The sequence below is a fragment of the Prionailurus viverrinus genome, chromosome B2, assembly GCF_022837055.1.
Source record: "Prionailurus viverrinus isolate Anna chromosome B2, UM_Priviv_1.0, whole genome shotgun sequence".
Taxonomy (NCBI): domain Eukaryota; kingdom Metazoa; phylum Chordata; class Mammalia; order Carnivora; family Felidae; genus Prionailurus; species Prionailurus viverrinus.
This window is the reverse complement of record NC_062565.1, coordinates 42181527-42188259: the sequence shown is the minus strand read 5'-3', so window position 1 is coordinate 42188259 and position 6733 is coordinate 42181527.

Here is a 6733-nt window from a genome sequence, read left to right as displayed (position 1 = left end):
GTAGGTCCGCTCTTTCATATACATGTTCTGGGAAACTTGTAAAATTCCTGGCAATCTGATGTGTCCTAATATAATGTCGGCACTTGTAATTCTAATTACTGTCTTAAAATGTATGTCGCAAGAATACCCAAGTTTCTTTGTCAATTGCATTACAATGAACTCTCATCAGATCTTTTTACCCAGGTCATGTTTAAGTCCTTTCTCATTTACAGGCAGTTATTGTTTTACTCAGATACTTTTATAGAACCTTCCTGCAGGCGAGTTTCATCTTCAGAGAAATTCATGGAAAGGAGTCTGCCAAGTACCATCGAACTCACGCATTGTGAGATCACGACCTGAGCTGAAATCAAGAGTCACATGCTCAACCGTCTGAGCCACACCGGAGCCTGTAGAATACAGATTTCTGGTAACTTTCAGATCATACAACTGGACTGGTGAGAACAAAGCCTGCTCTTGAATCTCCTTGGAAGGGACTATAGCAGGCCCTCCTCACTAGTCAGATGGCAGCCAAACCACAGGGCCTTAAACCTTGGATTTGCACCTTGGAGCTGGAGAAGGCTCCCCCTGGCATCTGGTCCTGTGCAAGTGCTGGAGACATCCAAGAGGCCAGGTCGTGAGACCTCACACTTTAACTGATATGAAACCCTTTCTTTTCTCTTTCTTTCACAATGGCACTGGCCTGGAAAGATGACCCCCCTCATTGGTGTGAAGGGGGATAACCTTTGCCTTTCAGCCTGCTGGATTCGTCATCCCAAACTCTTATCTGTCCACATTCACAGCGCCACCTTAGTGGAAGTGGTTTGTGACCGGATGGGGTTTGTCCCTTGTCTTTGGTGGTCATCATTCTCCTTGGGTCTACAAATGTCTAGAGAGCTGGTGCAAGGTATGATTTGAAGTGGGGTTCGGGAACTAACGGTCAAGAAAGAATTCTTGAGATGGTTTTGGTGCAAAAAAAAAAAAAAAAAATGTGGTTTTTATTAAAGCCCAGAGACAGGATCTGTGGGCAGAAAGAGCTGCACCAGGATTGTGAGGAGTGACTCACAATACATTTTAAGTGGGGTTAAGTGGGGTTAAGTGGGGAGGGGCGGAAGAAACAAAGGAAGTTTCCAGAAGGATTTTCTTTTTTCTTTTCTTTTTTTTTTTTTTAATTAAATCTGCTCTTGCTTTATTTTATATATTTAGAGTATAACACAATGCCCGGTATATACTGTTGCATTTTTTTTTCAATATATGAAGTTTATTGTCAAATTGGTTTCCATACAACACCCAGGGCTCATCCCAAAAGGTTCGCTCCTCACTACCCATCACCCACCCTCCCCTCCCTCCCACCCCCCATCAACCCTCAGTGTGTTCTGTTTTTTAGAGTCTCTTATGCTTTGGTTCTCTTCCACTCTAACCTCTTTTTTTTTTTTTTCCCTTCCCCTCCCCCATGGGTTTCTGTTAAGTTTCTCAGGATCCACATAAGAGTGAAACCATATGGTATCTGTCTTTCTCTGTATGGCTTATTTCACTTAGCATCACACTCTCCAGTTCCATCCATGTTGCTACAAAGGGCCATATTTCATTCTTTCTCATTGCCACGTAATATTCCATTGTGTATATAAACCACAATTTCTTTATCCATTCATCAGTTGATGGACATTTAGGCTCTTTCCATAATTTGGCTATTGTTGAGAGTGCTGCTATAAACATTGGGGTACAAGTGGCCCTATGCATCAGTGCTCCTGTATCCCTTGGGTAAATTCCTAGCAGTGCTACTGCTGGGTCATAGGTAGATCTATTTTTAATTTTTTGAGGAACCTCCACATCCAGAAGGATTTTCTTATGTTAAAGAAGACTCACAGGATCCTGGAGGCCTAGCTATTGTCCGGCTAAGTCCGTTTTTCCCTCTAGCAAGGCATTAGCGTTAAGACAGTGGTGGGGGCCCCTGGTTGGCTCAGTGGGTGGAGAGGTGACATTCCACTCGCCATCTCGGGGTTGTAAGTTCAAACACCACATTGGATGTAGAGATTACTTCAAAATAAAATCTTTTTAAAAAATATAACAAGACATTCCTGGAGGAATGTCACACTCTGCCGGCCTCAAGTATTTGTCAATGGGCTGCAGGATATAAGGAAATTGAATTTTATCTTCATTTCCTTTGGTCTTTGTTCTCCCCGTCAGTGCACAGCCGGGCAATGCTTCTTAGGTTATCTCACTGTGTCCCCAACTTGTCACAAGTGAAATCAGACATCTCACTGGTTGACTCCCCTGGATTTACATCATTGAGTTAGTTAGAAAAGGCACCCTACCAGGGGTGCCTGGGTGGCTCAGTCAGTTGAGCGTCCAACTCTTTTTTTTTTTTAATATTTTTATTTTTGTATTTATGTATTTTTTCTTTTTTTTTAATTTTATTTTTTTCAAATTTATTTATTTATCTTGAGAGCGAGACCATGGGAGAGGGGCAGAGAGAGGGAGAGAGAGAGAACCCCAAGCAGACTCCGCACTGTCAGTGCAGAGCCTGATGCAGGGCTCAAACTCACGAACTGCGAGATCATGACCTGAATCGAAGTTGGACGCTCAACCGACTGAGCCACCCAGGTGCCCCTGTTTTTATTTATTTTTTGAGACAGAGATAGAGAAGATCATGTGCAGGGGAAGGGCAGAGAGAGAGGGAGACACAGAATCTGAAGCAGGCTCCAGGTTCGGAGCTGTCAGCCCAGAGCCCGACGCAGGGCTTGAACTCGTGAACCGTGAGATCATGACCTGGGCCGAAGTCAGACACCCAACTGACTGAGTCACGTAGGCATCCTGTGCATCTGACTCTTGATTTCAGCTCAGATCGTGATCCCTGGATCGTGGGATGGAGCCCTGCGTCAGGTTCTGTGCTGAGTGCTGAGCGTAGACCCTGCTTGAGATCGTCTCTCTCTCTCTCTCTCTCTTCCTCTGCCCCTTTCCCCCGCTCACTTTCTCTCTAAAATAAAAAAATTAAAAGAAAGAAAGAAGGAAAGAAAGAGAAGGAAAGAAAGAAAGAAAGGAGAGAGAAGGAAAGAAAGAAAGAAAAGAAAGAGACAAAGAAAGAAAGAGGAAGAAAAGGAAGAAAGAATAGAAAGAAAGGAAGAAAAAAAAGACCTATCAGGAGGGATTCACAACTCAGGGTTTGCTTCGTTTAGCAGAGCCATACTTACCTGGTCAGGAGGAAATATAGATAAGAATATGATCAGAAACCTCTCCTTAACTCTTTTTATTTATTTATTTATTTATTTATTTTTAATGTTTATTTTTGAGACAGAGAGAGACAGAGCATGAACAGGGGAGGGTCAGAGAGAGGGAGACACAGAATCTGAAACAGGCTCCAGGCTCTGAGCTGTCAGCACAGAGCCCGACGCGGGGCTCGAACTCACAGACCGTGAGATCATGACCTGAGCCGAAGTCAGACGCTTAACCGACTGAGCCACCCAGGCGCCCCTCTCCTTAACTCTTAAAGATATTGTAGAATCTGTCACTAAGACAATAGCTGCCCAACAAAGATCCTTCAACTCTGCAGTAAAGCTGTCCTTGATAACAGGATAGCCCCTGATTATCTTTTAGCTGAGCAAGGACGTGTCTGTGCTGTGGCCAATGCCATCCGCTGTACCTGGATTAACACTTCTGGGGAGGCTGAAACTCAGTTGCACGAGCTCGCTGCCCTAGCCACAGGGCTTAAAACAGTGACTCCTTCAGCAGAGTCTTACTTTGACTTATTTGGTTTTGACTGATTTGGGTCTTGGAGACCATGGCTCTGAAGTGCGCAGCAGACATTGGGGATTATCCTGTTTGTGCTCACTACGATAATCTCCGTGGTGCCTTGTACTCTCTCAAAAGCTTTAAATGTGTGTTCACAGCTGTACTTCACCAAGTGCACCATCTCCCGAAGACTGGACCGTCAGAAAAAGAGCAAAGAGGATGAACTGACTTAAAAATGGTGAACCTTGCGGCTCCTGGCAGGCGTGATATCCATGCCATGGAACATGCAAGTGTTGATGTCAGGGTTGTGAGTTTGAACCCCACGTTGGGTATTGAGATTGCTTTATTTAAAAAATTTTTTTTCAATGTTTATTTATTTTTGAGAGACAGAGAGAGAGCGTGAGTAGGGAAGGGGCAGAGAGAGAGGGAGACACAGAATCCAAAGCAGGCTCCAGGCTCTGAGCTGTCAGCACAGAGCCCGACGTGGGGCATGAACCCCCCCAACCGTGAGATCATGACCTGGGCCGAAGTCGGATGTCCAACCGACTGAGCCACCCAGGTGCCCCTGGAGATGACTTTAAAAAAAAAAACCCGTGAACCTGAAGTTGTAACTTGTGGACTACCTTAGTCACGGAATGTCTTAAATTTCGATCACGTCTCTCAGTTAAGCTTAGAATCGAATCAAAAGGGAGAAATGTCTAAAAAGAGGGGCACTGGGGTGGCTCAGTAGGTCGAGGATCTGACTCTTGATTTCAGCTTGGGTTATGATCCCAGGGTCGTGGGATCGAGCCCCAAGCTGGGCTCCATGCTCAGCATGGAACCTGCTTAAGATTCTGTCAGTCAATCCCTCTCTCTCTCTCTCCCCCTCTGCCCTTCTCCTCTGCTTGTGCACTCTTTCCCTTTCTTAAAAAAAAAAAAAAAAAGAGAGAAAGAAAGAAAAGAAAAAAAAAAGAAATTGCTAAAAAGAAAAGAAAATCCCCAGGCCCCACATGGGTCATGGAGTCACTTATGTCAAGGCCCCATACCAGGAAACCAAGACTTCATACCTAACCTAACTGTAGTTTTAACCCTCCCAGGGATGTGACCCTTAACCAGTCAACCTGGGATTACCTGCAGCACTAGAACATTTACGGATAGACTCCTTCTGTTCCCCCTTAGGGAGGTGACCTTACCTAAAACAATACACTCGTTGCTAATAATTTCCTTCCGCTACCCCACCCCCTGCCCTTACAAACCTGTTTCTACAGCTGGACAGAGCTTTTTTCTGTTCGCTAAGTGGGATGCTGCCCGATTCATGAATTGTTCAGTCAAGCCAATTTGATCTTTTCAGTTACTCAGATAAATTTTTATTTCACATCCCTAACCCACAGGTGAGAAAAAGGGGACTTCCAGAGAAGTAAAGTAACTTGCCCCGAAGCCACCCAGACAGAAGTTGGCGGCATCTCGCGCCAGGGCAAGGAACAACAGGTGGGGTCAGCGTCTTGCCGGGCTTCCCAGAACCCAGTGGGACTGCCCAGGGCCTCTCAAAAGCTCAAAGGACCTGCTAGTTTTGGGGCTTCCCCGAACGATCCCTGCCCTGCCCCCCAGGAACCTTAGAGAGCAGCTCTGTGGAAAAAAGGAGGCAGAAAGTGGTGTGGAGGAACTACTGGTCTTTAAGAGGTTCTTCAAGAGAGTGTGACTTTCTCTTAGACAAGACTTGCAGAGGGCAGGAGGAGGAAGAGGGAGGTGGCTGGCGGAAATGATTCCTGGGAAGAGCGGGGGCGGCAGAGGAGGGAGAGGGCAGCTTACTTAGTTTAGTCTTTGAGGCCACAAAGGAGACAGGCGGCAGGGGAGATTGGAAATCCAGCCCCCCACTAAGCATAAGAGGGGTGGGTGGGTGTCGTACAAATGGAAGGAAGCCACCGCGGACCACTGCTGGAGGAAGGAACTTGAAATCAGCCACCAGCCGGAAGACAGGACGAAAGGGCACACAGACACAAGAAGGATCTAGACGCATGTAAGGTGGACAGGTCCCTAAGCTAAAGGGATTTGGAGGCTGCCTCTGTCCAAGAGGTTAAAGAGCTCACATGCACAGGCCCGGGTGTCCAGCCCAGAGAGACCAGAGGGGAAGCCAGGGAAAGATCTGGAAGGATGGGCGATGTGCAGCTGAGGGGCTGCTGCAGATGGTCTGGAGCTGGAGGGGCTGCAGCAAGAGGCAGGAGACTGGGGGAGAGGGCACCTGGGGCAGAGACTCCAAGGTCAAGAGCACGTCAAGGGTCCCTTGATCCTTCCTGTGAGGGCAGTGGCTCGGCAGTAGCAAGTGTCTAACAACACAAATGATTTGAATCAGAGCACGTTTCATGCAGGAAGGAGCTCATCTGTTGCCACAATCTTCACCCCTCCCCGCCTCACACCCAGGAGGGTCGCTTCACTTCCGTGACCAGCTGGCTCACGTGAGTGCCAGATTTTTGGCCTTTGAGACACCTGCAATGCCACCTTTGGAGACCTCAGGTTGGGGGAGGGGACAAGAGAGGAGGCTGGCGTCCCAAGGGCCCCTAACTTTGCCCAATGCCCTCTCCTCAGATGCTGCTCCTTGGTACCACGTCTGTGTCTGTACGGGTCCTCGGGGAGGGACTGTTGTGCCTTTAGCATCTCTGGTACTGCCCATAAATGTCAACAGCGCCCTCTAGTTTTTGTAACAGTCACACATGCCTCCCTGGAAGTAGGGGTGAGATCCCTCTAACTGAGAGCTCCTGGAGCCCCTCTTTGGTGCTGGGGAAGTGACTTCCACCCCTGCCAGAATTTTCTCGGCATAGAAGCACGGAGACACAGAAGCCAGTGGCAATGGCTGTTTATTATAACAATGCCCCCAAGTGAGGGAGAGAAGGGAGGGCCCAAGCCTGGAGAGGTAGGCAGCGGGTACGTGTGAGCAGGAAAGTGTGGAGAGCCTCCACAGCCACTGGGGAAGTGGCACTTAATCTTCAGTAGAATATACTCAGAGAGGGAGAGAGACTGGGGGAAATCCAGCCACCAGAAGCTGGCTGGGGAA